The 15,297-nt window shown below is 47.6% G+C and overlaps 1 protein-coding gene across 2 annotated transcripts in view; it reads right to left on the reverse strand.

Moving 5' to 3' along the window:
* RPS19 (ribosomal protein S19) overlaps nucleotides 1-1,587 on the reverse strand; it is a 298,818-nt gene extending 297,231 nt beyond the window's left edge. For both annotated transcript variants that reach the window (XM_069946939.1, XM_069946940.1), the window contains exon 1: nucleotides 1,541-1,587. The gene's annotated coding sequence lies outside the window, so the exon portion shown is untranslated. The remainder of the gene's footprint in view (nucleotides 1-1,540) is intronic.
* Between the last annotated feature and the right edge of the window lie 13,710 nt (nucleotides 1,588-15,297).

Genomic DNA, 15,297 nt, shown 5'->3' on the forward strand with positions numbered 1-15,297 from the left:
GGGAGAAGACTGCAAGAGGAGCCCTGCAGCCTGGACAGGTAATGTATAAAGTAAGGAGCCTATTCCATGGGAGCGATAATCAGCCAAATCGGCCGATTATCACTCGGTGGAATAGAGAAAACGATCAGCCGATGAACGTGTCAACGGCTGATCGTTTATTTAGGGCCAGACCTAAAATCATTGGTCCCCCACCGTGCATCGCTACGGTGGAATGGCGGTGCGCAGCAGGCGACCAACGATTTGAGAAGTGCAGCATACAATACCTGGCAGGACTTCTCCTCCGCTCCGTCTTCCTCCCTGGGTCCCGTGGCACAGCATCAGCAGCTCCAGAGCGGCCTGACTGAGCAGTCAGACCGCTCAGCCAATCACAGGCCAGGAACACTGCGGCCAGCAATTGGCTGGGCGGCCTGAAGGCTCAGTCAGGCCGCTCCGGAGCTGCTGATGCTGTGCCGCGGGACCCGGGGAGGAAGTCTTGCCAGGTAATGTATGGTGCAATGACATCGGTAACAATGTCCCTGCAGCCCTCGCTAAACGATAAACAGGCCGTGGAATAGGCCCAGTAAATAAGCACTGATCTAGCAGATCGGCGCTTGTTTACAGTTATTATCGGGTCTTCATTGGCCCGTATAATAGTACCCTTTCATAGCTAAACAGAGCAATGCAGTAACCTGCATTAATAGAGAAGCCTATAAATTGCAACACTACAACTCCCAGCATGCAGTGATACACTACCATTACAGGAGAATATCACTATAATTCAGTAGTCTCTAAAGGAAATCCTGGCTATTGAACTACAATGCCCAGCATGACCTGGCACTGACAATCCACTGCTACACTTCAGTAGTCTCACACCAGCACTGCGGATGTGGCAAAACTACAACTCCCAGCATGTACAGACACCTGCAGGCAGTCCGAGCATGGCGGGAGATACAGCTAGAGCTTACCAGGCTAACACACCCCACTCACCCATGTCCTTGCCTCCTACCCCACTGTATACAGGAGCCTGGGAAAGCTGGGTGACAAGCCAAAGCCACCATTATAGCTCTATGAGGACATGATGTGGTCTGAGGGTGGAGCTCACCTTACAGGCAACTTTAACCCCAGTTATCAGGAATTGTACACGACACCTGACGCCTATATAGAATTATCATCTATAGAGAAATACAGCAGCCCCTGGCAGGAGGGTGCGGGGTCCCCGTAGCATGTGCTCAGTATACAGCGGTCCATGCGGAAGACATGTGTCCGGCCTAAAGAGCTCACACAGAGCGGCGGCTGCGGCCACCAGAACGGGTAGGTGGTTGTAGACGCACGCAGCTACTAGTCCTCATGCACATGCCGCGGTGCAGTCACCCAGAGCCGGAAACGCCGCGGCCTAAGCCACCAGCCGCCTCCCCGCTATGACTCCAGCCCAAACTCTCGCCAGCCCATCGTTATAATCACAGCCGGGACACCAGCCAGAAATCCGCTTCACATTCCGGCCGAGAAATAACGGAAAATCCGCGGTTCCGGAGCGGCACAGGCCGCAGCAGGCCTCACTCACCTTCTCTCTGTAGAGCCGAGAAGGGAAAAGGGAAAAACGGGGTCTCCTAGGCGCTGAAGAAGGGGGAGCGGCGTAACGTCACGCCTAGTAAAGCCAGGGAGGCATCTGATTGGGCAACGTGACTCGAAGCACGTGGGCGTGGCTAATGCGTGCCGAGCCTCGAAGTAAGTTGCAACGCTACTATCTACTTCCTGTCGGTCAGCGGGTTTGGTTAGGGGAGTGTCAGGGCTAGGACTTGCTTTGCTTTCTGGGAGTTGTAGTTTTTTTTAGTTATGATGGACTGAATCGATGTCAGTTGGCGTATGGATGAAATATGGTTAGGTTATACTGCTGAAAGTGTTTGAATGGAGAACTCCTTTAATTAACGTTATTTAAAGGGGCATTCTAGTATAGCAATGCTTATAGAAGCCCATAACTGTAGTTAAATGAAAGGCTTATATAACTATATATCTCTATGTATCTCGGGCATGCTGGGAGTTGTAGTTTTGTAACACCCGGAAAATCACAGGTTTAGTTATAGTGGTTGCCGACTCGTCGGCCATATTTGTGGACTGGGATCCTTGGGTTAATCTTTCAGCTTCATGTTTCATCCAAGTGGACCCCCCTCCCTTTTTATCCATATAAGTAAACAGAGTTTATCCAGTTGAGAATTCTTGAAAATGCTTTCTTCCAGAAACAGCGCCACTCTTGTCCAGAGGCTGTGTCTGGTATTGCAGCATAGCGCCATCCGCTTCAATAAAAAGTCAGCCCTAATATAACGCTCCCTACTTTGGTCTTGATAGCACGGGTGTGGGAGAAGGTGAGGACTCTCTTGGGCCTGGGGGACATGACGGTGTTTACTCCACCTTGGCATAATCCTAGACTGCCGGAAGTGTTTGAATTGGAGGGTTTCTCCCCTCGGGACAAGTTGGGAGTTCATTTTATTAACCAAGTCTAGAAGGAGGGAGGAATGGTTACATTTGACAAACTTAAAGAGGACTTCCTTTTGACGAATAGAATGTTGTTTTCAATACTTACAATTAAGACATACCTCCAGGCCCAAAACGTTTGGGTTCTCATTTCTTTGGGATACGGCTGGTAGAGGCTCCGCGAAGGGTGCTATTTCAGTGGCATATTGGGAATTGCTCTCCGCACGTATACACACGCAACCACTGATACCCCGGGAGAAATGGAGCAGAGACGTAGGTGAGCTGGATGATACACAGTGGGATGAGTTTCTAACCATGACGCCGACCTTGTCTGTGTGAGGCCCAGCATATGCCCCAGCTGTTTCTCCTACATAGGGTATACAAAACCCCATATTTCCTCCATAAAATCGAATATAGACCGACCTCTAATTGTCCGAGTTGTGGAGATACTGAAGCACATATTATTCATATGTTCTGGGCATGTAGGGAGCTGGAGACATACTGGAGAGGAATAGTTACCCTCGTAAAAGATGTTTGTATTAACTCTTACGCCTAAACATTGTATAATGGCTCTTATAGGGAATATTCAGCCTGATGACTACACTGCTCTGGGGATACAGCGGGTCCTTTATCAGGCCAGGAAAACCATTGCCTCCAAGTAGAGATGAGGGAACCGGCCGAGGTTCGGGTTCATATGAACCTGAACTCTCAGCTTCTGATTCCCGCTGTCTGCCCGCTCCGTGGAGAGGATAGATACAGCCTGAGGACCACCTAGAAAACTGGGATACAGCCATAGCCATAGACTGTATCCCAGTTTTCTAGGCGGTCCTCAGGTTGTATCCACCCTCTCCACGGAGCGGGCAGACAGCGGGAATCAGAAGCCGAGAGTTCAGGTTCATACGAACCTGAACCTCGGCCGGTTCACTCATCCCTACCTATAAGTAGACGCACTCCGACCCACCGACTATTGGTGAATTTACACATAGAATGAATGCGGTGATTAGGCTTGAGAGAGGTGTGTATATGAAACGGAAATGTTTTAAGAAATTTGAAAAAATTTGGGGAAGGTGGATTGACACCCCTGGGCTGCTGTCACCTATACTACATAGGATTTGTAGAAACCCAATTCAGGTCCTTTTAAATGCGTTCTAAGTAAGGATATTTTATGATATTGAGGGATGTACTATGCCATATGACCTGCTTAGCACATAATTTGTACAGTAGGAGAGGGACACACTGGTTTAATGTGATTGTGATGATGAATACTAGACATGTACATGTTTTATTATTATTTATTTTTTATTTTATTTTTATACACCTGTAGTTACAGTGTGCAGCATTTGATTGCATGCCATGACCTGCAGTTGGAAAATACTTACCATCTCATAACTATGCAAATGTATGATATGTTCCAATTTTATTGGGAAATGTTTCGTTTTGAGTGTTGGAAAAATCCAAATAAAAAATGATCTGATTAAAAAAAAGAAAAGAAAAAGTCAGTCCTGTTCACTGGAATGAAGCCAAGCTGCAATACCAAATATAGACCATGAATATGGGTGGCGCTGTTAGTGGACTTAAGCAGACTCTTTAATTTTACCAGGAAACCTGTTAATAGATCCACATCTTGTATATGTATTATACAGTGGCAGATTATAATGCGGGCGGTTTGGGCGGCCGCCCGCGGCTCTGGAGGGGCCCATGCTGCCGCCGCCCACATTATTGGTATGAAGGATGCTACACGGCAGAACATCACTTTCGGGGCCCAGCAGGCCCCTGAGTGATGTGCTGCGCCTGCTGTGGTGTGCATCCCCTTCAGGCCCCCCGCCCGCTGCTGCGCTTCAGCAGCAGCGGCGGTACTGACAGAGAGAGAGAGCGCCATTGGCTCCCTCCCTCTCAGTCAATCTTGTGGCCGCACTTCCTGCGGTCACAAGAGGCCGCACTCTCCCTCTGGCGCCCGACGTCACCGGAGCGTCGGTGCGAGGGTTAGGGGAGTGCAGCCTCTTGTGACCGCTGCAGTGCGGCCACAAGAGGGAAGAGAAGAGGAACGCGTGGACCCAGGTAAGTATAATTGTTTGTTTTTTTAATGTTATATGAGGGGAGGGGAGCACAGCAAGGGGGCTATATACTATTGAGGAGAGGGCGCAGCAAGGGGGCTATATACTATTGGGGGGAGAGCTCAGGGGGGCTATATACTGTTGGGGGGAGCACAGGGGGGCTATATACTATTGTTAGAGAGCACAGGGGGGCTATATACTATTGGGGAAAGCACAGGGGAGCTATATACTATTGGGGAGATCACAGGGGGGGCTATATACTATTGGGGAGAGCACAGGGGGGGCTATATACTATTGGGGAGATCACAGGGGGGATATATACTATTGGGGAGAGCACAGGGGGGATATATACTATTGGGGAGATCACAGGGGGGCTATATACTATTGGGGAGAGCACAGGGGGGGCTATATACTATTGGGGAGATCACAGGGGGGGGCTATATACTATTGGGGAGAGCTAAGGGGGCCATATACTATTGGGGAGAGCACAGGGGGACTATATACTATTGGGGAGAGCACAGGGGGACTATATACTATTGGGGTAGAGCACAGTAAGGGGGCTATATACTATTGGGTGAGAGCACAGGGGGTCTATATACTATTGTTAGAGAGCACAGGGGGGCTATATACTATTGGGGAGAGCACAGGGGGGCTATATACTATTGGGGAGAGCACAGGGGGGCTATATACTATTGGGGAGAGCACAGGGGGCTATATACTATTGGGGAGAGCACAGGGGGCTATATACTATTGGAGGAAGAGCACAGGGGGGCTTTATACTATTGAGGAGAGCACAGGGGGCTATATACTGCTGAGGGAGTGCACGTGGGGCTATATACTACTGGGGGAGAGCACAGCAAGGGGGCTATATACTATTGGGGGAGAGCACAGGGGGGCTATATACTATTGGGGGAGAGCACAGGGGGGCTATATACTTCTGGGGGAGTGCACAAGGGGGCTATATATTATTGGGGGAGCGCACCGGGGGGGATATATACTACTGGGGAGAGCGCACAGGGGGGCTATATACTACTGGGGAGAGCGCACAGGGGGGCTATATACTACTGGGGATAGCGCACAGGGGGGCTATATACTACTGGGGAGAACGCACAGGGGGCTATATACTACTGGGGAGCGCACAGGGGGCTATATACTACTGGGGATAGCGCACAGGGGGGCTATATACTACTGGGGGAACACACGGGGGGGGTCTATATACTAATGGGGGAGCGCACAGGAGGGCTGTATATAACTGGAGGAGCACACAAGGGTCTATATACTACAGGGACACCTTAAAACTATGGATGCACAGAGGGGTGTAACCAGAGGGGTACTGAGGGGAGTAACTACTTTATAGGGGTACAAGGGACCTAACTACTGTATGTGTTGGAGCCTAAAATATTTGTCTGGCAGATTCTGGAGAGAAGATGCACAGCCAGGAGAAGACTTCAAGGTGGCCCGGGCTGAAGTTGGCCCAGGCTGGATGGAGAGAAAAAGAAAAGGTGACAGACTCTGATCTGAGAAGACGCCCCCGGTGAGTCACTGGATGTAACTGCAATATGTTTATGGGGGGGGGGGGGGGCGGGTTAGGGGCCCAGGTTGGGTAATCCGCCACTGGCATCATACACTATATATACTATTCTCCATGATACAGTATCCCCTTCTCCGGCTCTCAGTGTTGTCACAGTCTATAGATTATTATAGAGATTTAATGGAGTGTAAACGAAAACATCTGCTGCTGGCTCTGGCGGAGGATCAGTAAATCCATAGCGCCCCTGGTGACAATCTGCAGGAGATTACCTCCACACCGGGACGGGCAGTCATGGATGAGCTGGCAGAGAGATAGGAGGCCCATTAGCAGCAGGACATACAGTAGGTGTGATATGGTATCTGGCCTCTGGTTTATAGAAATATGTCATAAATAATGTAATTGCACTGAATTCTGGGTTATAATATGCTGTTATATAGAAATATATTTATTGTACAGATTATGAAACATGAACAGTGTTGGCTATTTATATGCATTAAAGGAGTATTCCAACCCCAGTTTGTTATCCCCTATCCATAGTGCTGAGCTCAGGAATGTTCTGTGATCCCATGCATGGAGCAGTAGCTGCAGATTACAATTATGTCCCCCCGCTCTGGACTGGTTTGGGTCGTAGTAGTTGGATCCCCACCCATTAGCCTGTTAGACATATAAGGGGATAACAAGTTGGGATAGGAATCCCCCTTTAAAAAAAAGGATCCAGTTAAAATTTATGACATTTACTTACATAGTATGGTGCATCCTAGTGTTCATAGTGTATAGTAATGTGCAGAGCCATCTAATGCATGAGGATACACATGCTCAGTCACTGTACTCACAGTAAGATTTGTGTACAGTGATCCTAAGTTTACCTGTAGATGGAGCTTTCTGGAGTTCTTTATTAAAGGGGTTATCCAGCGCTACAAAAACATGGCCACTTTCTTCCGGAGACAGCCCCACTCTTGTCTCCAGCTTGGGCGGGGTTTTGCTGCTCACTTCCATTGAAGTGAATGGAGCTTAAAAGGGTTACCCAGCGCTACAAAAACATGGCCACTTTCCCCCCTCTCTTGTCTCCAGTTCAGGTGTGGTTTGCAATTAAGCTCCATTTACTTCAATGGAACTGAGTTTGAAACCCCACCCAACCGGGAAACAAGAGAGGAGGAAAAGCGGCCATGTTTTTATAACGCTGAACCTGAACTGGAGACAAGAGTAGTGTTGTCTCTGAAAGAAAGTGGCCATGTTTTTGTAGAACTTGATAACCCCTTTAAGGGTGCGTTCACACCTACAGGATCCGCAGCAGATCTGCAGCAGATTTGATGGTGCAGATTTGATGCTGTGTTCAGTTATTTAAATGAAATAAGCTGCGGATCCGGTAAGTGTGAGAGTACACAATACTGGGCACAGTAATACACAGCAAAGCTGAGATGACTACATCTGGCTGAGGACTAACTAAGGGCCGTATTACACGGCCCGATGAATTTATGTAAGTGAGCACCAATCTGCTAGATCGGCGCTCGCTTACTGAGCCCATACAGCTTGATAATTGTGCAGCAAGGGCTGCACAGACATTGTTAGGGATGTCTGTGCAGCCTTTGCCAAATAAGTGAAAATAATAAAGTTATACATACCTCTCTGCGCTCCCTGTTGTCCTGCTAGCTTTGTCCCACTCCTGTCACAGCCAATCACCAGGACAGTACAGTGGCTAGTGATTGGCTGAGCGGCCTGTCACTTCAGACACTGGGGGAGTGGGCCGAAGCTAGCAGGACAGGTATGTATAACTTTATTATTTTTATTGTATAGATTGATCAACCGTCAGCCATGCATCGTAATTAAATGTAGTGATGTGTGCTGGATGGCCAATGATTTTAAGTCAGGATATGTTGTTAGGGAGCCAGTGATTTTATTCACAGGATACAGATACTAGCCAGGGAGAAAGAGACTGGGAACTTGCTAGGCACTATACTCACAGCTGCTGGGATAGGGGTGTGTGTGAGGGGGCTGACTGGAAACTTATTGGAAACCATATATTTGGATGCCACAGGGGGAAGGAGACTGGTAACTTAGTGGTGGCCGATATATACAGCAGCCAGATGGGGAAATCAAACTGTGTAAAATAGAAACTGGTGTAAACTGCCCATAGCAACCAATAACAGCTCAGATTTCATTTTACCAGAGTGATTGGTTGCTATGGCAGTTTACAGTTTCTATTTTACAGTGGTTTAAAATCTGGGCCTATATTCACGACTGCCAGAGTGGGAAGGACACTGACTGGGACCTTACTGGGAAATATATTTATGACTGCCAGAGGGAAAAGGACACTGACTGGGACCTTACTGGGAAATATATTTATGACTGCCAGAGGGAAAAGGACACTGACTGGGACCTTACTGAGAAATATATTTATGACTGCCAGAGGGAAAAGGACACTGACTGGGACCTTACTGGGAAATATATTTATGACTGCCAGAGGGAAAAGGAGACTGACTGGGACCTTACTGGGAAATATATTTATGACTGCCAGAGGGAAAAGGACACTGACTGGGACCTTACTGAGAAATATATTCACGACTGCCAGAGTGGGAAGGACACTGACTGGGACCTTACTGGGAAATATATTTATGACTGCCAGAGGGAAAAGGAGACTGACTGGGACCTTACTGGGAAATATATTTATGACTGCCAGAGGGAAAAGGAGACTGACTGGGACCTTACTGGGAAATATATTTATGACTGCCAGAGGAAAAGGACACTGACTGGGACCTTACTGGGAAATATATTTATGACTGCCAGAGGGAAAAGGACACTGACTGGGACCTTACTGGGAAATATATTTATGACTGCCAGAGGGAAAAGGACACTGACTGGGACCTTACTGGGAAATATATTCACGACTGCCAGAGTGGGAAGGACACTGACTGGGACCTTACTGGGAAATATATTTATGACTGCCAGAGGGAAAAGGACACTGACTGGGACCTTACTGAGAAATATATTTATGACTGTCAGAGGGAAAAGGACACTGACTGGGACCTTACTGAGAAATATATTTATGACTGCCAGAGGAAAAGGGGACTGACTGGGAAACTACTGGTGACTATATTCACAGATGCAAGAATGGTAAGGAGTGAGAATTTACTAGCAACTATATTTATGGCTGCCAGAGGGGGATGGAGACTGACCAGAGATGATGTGGACTATAGGGGTTCCAAAAAACATTGAGAGTGCATGCACGGCGGGGCTGTATTTACCACTTGGCACCTGTGGTAGGGTAGGTTGGTATTAGTCAGGTCTGGTGTGGGTGTGTCAATCCAGATGTTACCAGGATTAGTGTCCATACACCTATTGGTTACCGCATGAGGGTCTGGCTTCAGCTGCATCTGGTGTCATACAGTAAATGTGGGAACGCGGCCTAAGACTGATCAGATATCAATATGATGTTCAGAAACTAGAAACTCATGATGCTAATTGGTGGGTGAAGATGGGGCCTTTTCAGGTTTAGTGCATAGGGCAGCAGTTAATACAGCCCTGATGCAAGGGATAGGAAAAAATTATCTAGTGACACTGCCCAGCAACCCATCCGGAATAGAACAAAGAGAAGTTAAAGAGGTAGTGCGGCGCTCAGCAATTATTCACAGAATAACACACATTACAAAGTTATACAACTTTGTAATGTATGTTATGTCTGTTAATTGCCCCCTTCCCGTGTCCCACCACCCCGCATGTGTACCCGCAAGTGTGGTGTGATATACATACCTGACGCGTGTAGACCCGCGTCTTCTGTCGATGCAATCTTCGGGAGGCCGGCCGACTCGCTGCAGCCATCCCGCATGCCGGCCCCCCTGTGCAGCGTCATCAGCTGCTCAGCCACGATTGGCTGAGCATAACTGTGCTCAGCCAATCGCGGCTGAGCACAGTTATGACGCGGCAGAGGGGGGGCGGCAGGAGCGGGTCTGCCGGCCTCTCGAAGATGACGTCTTTGAAGAAGATGGTGGACGGGGTCGGTCGACACGGATCAGGTATGTATAGTGCACCACACTTCTGGGTACACGTGCGGGGGGGGGGGGTGGGACACGGGAAGGGGGAGATTCACAGACATAACATACATTACAAAGTTGTATAACTTTGTAATGTGTGTTATTCTGTGAATAATTGCTGAGCGCCGCACTACCCCTTTAACAAAGATAAAACAGTGTATTCTTGGGTGAAAAAAGTGACATTTAAATGAACTCAATTTGTTAGATTAATCCTTTTAGCTTGTGTGAAACTGGTTCCATCCGGTATCACCTCTGGCGGAATACTGTGCAAATTCATTTTTCATTTAATCAAATTCATTTTCTCCAATTCCGCACTGAATTTCCGCAAGCATTTCTCACAAAATCTGCACTGAAAAATTTCAGAGCAGAAACTTACTGCTCAATTCATTTTAATGGGACTCTGCCAGCGTAATCCGCCAGAAGAATTGACATGTCAATTCTTCTTGCGGAAAGCGGATCTGCCATGGAAAATTTAGCTGTGAGAACTGCAGAGCGCAAATTCTATTGAACTCAATGGAATTTGGCTCTGCACTATATTTTCAGGTGGAATTTTCAGTAAGGAATCAGCGCTGAAATTCAATACATATTTTTAAAAGTGATGTTATATATCCATCTCTAAGTAAACATTTAGTTTCATGTAAAGGGACTTGTACTTTCCTCAGTTTTACATATTTAAGGACCACAATGTTGGGGACAGTAAATTGCATCATAGTAACAGCACATCCAACCATTGTATAGTATATGACCGCTCAAGGGACTTCTGGACAGCTGCAGCTTCGCCAGACAATGCGTAAATACATATATAGATAAAGATATACAGTGCAAACCTGATAACATACATTCATCATAAACAATTACAACCTTGAAGATAGGAAGCCCTTTCAGTCCTCACTAGTACAGTGTGCCTATGATGGATAACAGATGCTGCCTCTTTCTCCAAGAACACAATGTAACCAATAGCTTTCACAATGAGGATGTGGCATCTGCTGAATGTATAGAAGTATGGCTGTATTTTATGGTGTATTATACTTTTAATGGACGTCTTTATATTCCTTTATTTTATACTATAATCTTTTATGGTATAGTGTATGAAAATGGGTTGCAACTAAAAGTAAGTACATTTCATATACACATTCTGTGCACTGAAAATAATACCTAAAGCTAGTGTAGGCCTACACAGAACATTAGCTTCTCTCTATAGTTTCATATTCACATGAATAGGCATATATAGTAAGGGCCCATTCACACTACGGAATCGGTCTGGTCAATTCTTTGAGTGGAGAGGCTGTCACGGTCGCGGCGGCGTCCTGTGCTCCGGGCCGCCGCCGCAACCTCTCTCTGCCCCATGCAGCCGCCGGGGTCCATGTGCAGGGACCCCACGCTGCTACCTGTTCGGCCCCGGGGGGCGCCTTACCTCGCCCCGCTCCTGTCTCCGTTTGTGCTGGCCGGCGCGCGTGTCCCCACCTCCTAGGGCATGCGCGCACGCCGGCTGTCTCAGATTTAAAGGGCCAGTCCACCCCTAGGACACTGACTGGGACCTTACTGGGAAATATATTTATGACTGCCAGAGGGAAAAGGACACTGACTGGGACCTTACTGGGAAATATATTTATGACTGCCAGAGGGAAAAGGACACTGACTGGGACCTTACTGAGAAATATATTTATGACTGCCAGAGGGAAAAGGGGACTGACTGGGAAACTACTGGTGACTATATTCACAGATGCAAGAATGGTAAGGAGACTGAGTGAGAATTTACTGGCAACTATATTTATGGCTGCCAGAGGGGGATGGAGACTGACCAGAGATGATGTGGACTATAGGGGTTCCAAAAAACATTGAGATTGCATGCACAGCGGGGCTGTATTTACCACTTGGCACCTGTGGTAGGGTAGGTTGTTATTAGTCAGGTCTGGTGTGGGTGTGTCAATCCGGATGTTACCAGGATTAGTGTCCATACACCTATCGGTTACTGCATGAGGGTCTGGCTTCAGCTGCATCTGGTGTCATACAGTAAATGTGGGAACGCGGCCTAAGACTGATCAGATATCAATATGATGTTCAGAAACTAGAAACTCATGATGCTAATTGGTGGGTGAAGATGGGGCCTTTTCAGGTTTAGTGCATAGGGCAGCAGTTAATACAGCCCTGATGCAAGGGATAGGAAAAAATTATCTAGTGACACTGCCCAGCAACCCATCCGGAATAGAACAAAGAGAAGTTAAAGGGGTAGTGCGGCGCTCAGCAATTATTCACAGAATAACACACATTACAAAGATATACAACTTTGTAATGTATGTTATGTCTGTTAATTGCCCCCTTCCCGTGTCCCACCACCCCGCATGTGTACCCGCAAGTGTGGTGTGATATACATACCTGACGCGTGTAGACCCGCGTCTTCTGTCGATGCAATCTTCGGGAGGCCGGCCGACTCGCTGCAGCCATCCCGCATGCCGGCCCCCCTGTGCAGCGTCATCAGCTGCTCAGCCACGATTGGCTGAGCATAACTGTGCTCAGCCAATCGCGGCTGAGCACAGTTATGACGCGGCAGAGGGGGGGCGGCAGGAGCGGGTCTGCCGGCCTCTCGAAGATGACGTCTTTGAAGAAGATGGTGGACGGGGTCGGTCGACACGGATCAGGTATGTATAGTGCACCACACTTCTGGGTACACGTGCGGGGGGGGGGGGGGGACACGGGAAGGGGGAGATTCACAGACATAACATACATTACAAAGTTGTATAACTTTGTAATGTGTGTTATTCTGTGAATAATTGCTGAGCGCCGCACTACCCCTTTAACAAAGATAAAACAGTGTATTCTTGGGTGAAAAAAGTGACATTTAAATGAACTCAATTTGTTAGATTAATCCTTTTAGCTTGTGTGAAACTGGTTCCATCCGGTATCACCTCTGGCGGAATACTGTGCAAATTCATTTTTCATTTAATCAAATTCATTTTCTCCAATTCCGCACTGAATTTCCGCAAGCATTTCTCACAAAATCTGCACTGAAAAATTTCAGAGCAGAAACTTACTGCTCAATTCATTTTAATGGGACTCTGCCAGCGTAATCCGCCAGAAGAATTGACATGTCAATTCTTCTTGCGGAAAGCGGATCTGCCATGGAAAATTTCGCTGTGAGAACTGCAGAGCGCAAATTCTATTGAACTCAATGGAATTTGGCTCTGCACTATATTTTCAGGTGGAATTTTCAGTAAGGAATCAGCGCTGAAATTCAATACATATTTTTAAAAGTGATGTTATATATCCATCTCTAAGTAAACATTTAGTTTCATGTAAAGGGACTTGTACTTTCCTCAGTTTTACATATTTAAGGACCACAATGTTGGGGACAGTAAATTGCATCATAGTAACAGCACATCCAACCATTGTATAGTATATGACCGCTCAAGGGACTTCTGGACAGCTGCAGCTTCGCCAGACAATGCGTAAATACATATATAGATAAAGATATACAGTGCAAACCTGATAACATACATTCATCATAAACAATTACAACCTTGAAGATAGGAAGCCCTTTCAGTCCTCACTAGTACAGTGTGCCTATGATGGATAACAGATGCTGCCTCTTTCTCCAAGAACACAATGTAACCAATAGCTTTCACAATGAGGATGTGGCATCTGCTGAATGTATAGAAGTATGGCTGTATTTTATGGTGTATTATACTTTTAATGGACGTCTTTATATTCCTTTATTTTATACTATAATCTTTTATGGTATAGTGTATGAAAATGGGTTGCAACTAAAAGTAAGTACATTTCATATACACATTCTGTGCACTGAAAATAATACCTAAAGCTAGTGTAGGCCTACACAGAACATTAGCTTCTCTCTATAGTTTCATATTCACATGAATAGGCATATATAGTAAGGGCCCATTCACACTACGGAATCGGTCTGGTCAATTCTTTGAGTGGAGAGGCTGTCACGGTTCGCGGCGGCGTCCTGTGCTCCGGGCCGCCGCCGCAACCTCTCTCTGCCCCATGCAGCCGCCGGGGTCCATGTGCAGGGACCCCACGCTGCTACCTGTTCGGCCCCGGGGGGCGCCTTACCTCGCCCCGCTCCTGTCTCCGTTTGTGCTGGCCGGCGCGCGTGTCCCCACCTCCTAGGGCATGCGCGCACGCCGGCTGTCTCAGATTTAAAGGGCCAGTCCACCCCTAATTGGAGGTTTGCATCAATCACTCCCTATAAATCCCAGCATGCCCTGTCCCTCGTGTTGGAGCCTCTACATGCTTCCCATAGCGTTTGGCCCAGCTCCCTGTTGTTCCTGACCTCAGTCCTTGTTCCTTGTTCCTGTCCGCTGTCCTGGTCCCTAGTCCCTGTCTGCTGCCTTCCTATTGTTCCTGAGTACTGTCTGCCACCTGCGATCGCGCCTACAGACCTCTGCCTGCATTTATCTCCTGCCTACTGCTCCTGCCACGCCTCGCCTGCCGTCACTAGCAACCAAGCCAGGGGTAGCGACCTGGGGGTCACCTGCCACAGCAAGTCCATCCCGCCTTGTGGCGGGCTCTGGTGAAAACCAGCGGCCCCTTAGACTCCGCTCCCTGATGAGGTTAGTGCCATCGCTAGTGACGGTTCAGTGGATCCATGACTCCAGGCGTTACAGAGGCGTGGAGAGCGGAGGCACGAGAGCCCTCCCATTCAAACAGATAGTGGGCAGGATTCAGTGCGCAGTCCGGGCGCAGGGGCTCCGCACAGAATTTTGCTGCCGATTCCGTAGTGCGAACAGGCCTTTAAAAGGAAACTGAAGACACATCTCGACACATTTTTCTTGCATATTAGACGATGGAAACATAAATATGCAACAGTGTATGTACCATATGTAGTTGCTGTTAGTCCCTTGGAGAGAAGTGGCTCAGCTCATTTGCTAGTGTATGGTAAATGCTCTCATGCTAACCCAACAAGAGTTACCTATATACATGAATAGTGTGGACGGCTGAACATTCATGTTTTCCCTTTAGGGAGGAAAGGGCTGAGCTGCAGGCAGACAAACAATTAGGTCGGGTGCTGAAAATCCATCACACACTTATCACCACCAGCAGTCAGTGGAGAGTGGAAAGGCCCCCATACACCTTATACTGTTAGCAGGGGGCAGTGGGTGTAGATGACTTTAGTATAAGGTGTACGGACACTTGTAAACTGTAAACTGAACCTGCTGACTTTTATTTAGGGCAAGTTCACACCATGTATGACACCCGTGTCACAGAACGGCCGGTG

This window comes from Dendropsophus ebraccatus, chromosome 12 (genome assembly GCF_027789765.1).
Source record: "Dendropsophus ebraccatus isolate aDenEbr1 chromosome 12, aDenEbr1.pat, whole genome shotgun sequence".
Classification (NCBI taxonomy): Eukaryota; Metazoa; Chordata; class Amphibia; order Anura; family Hylidae; genus Dendropsophus; species Dendropsophus ebraccatus.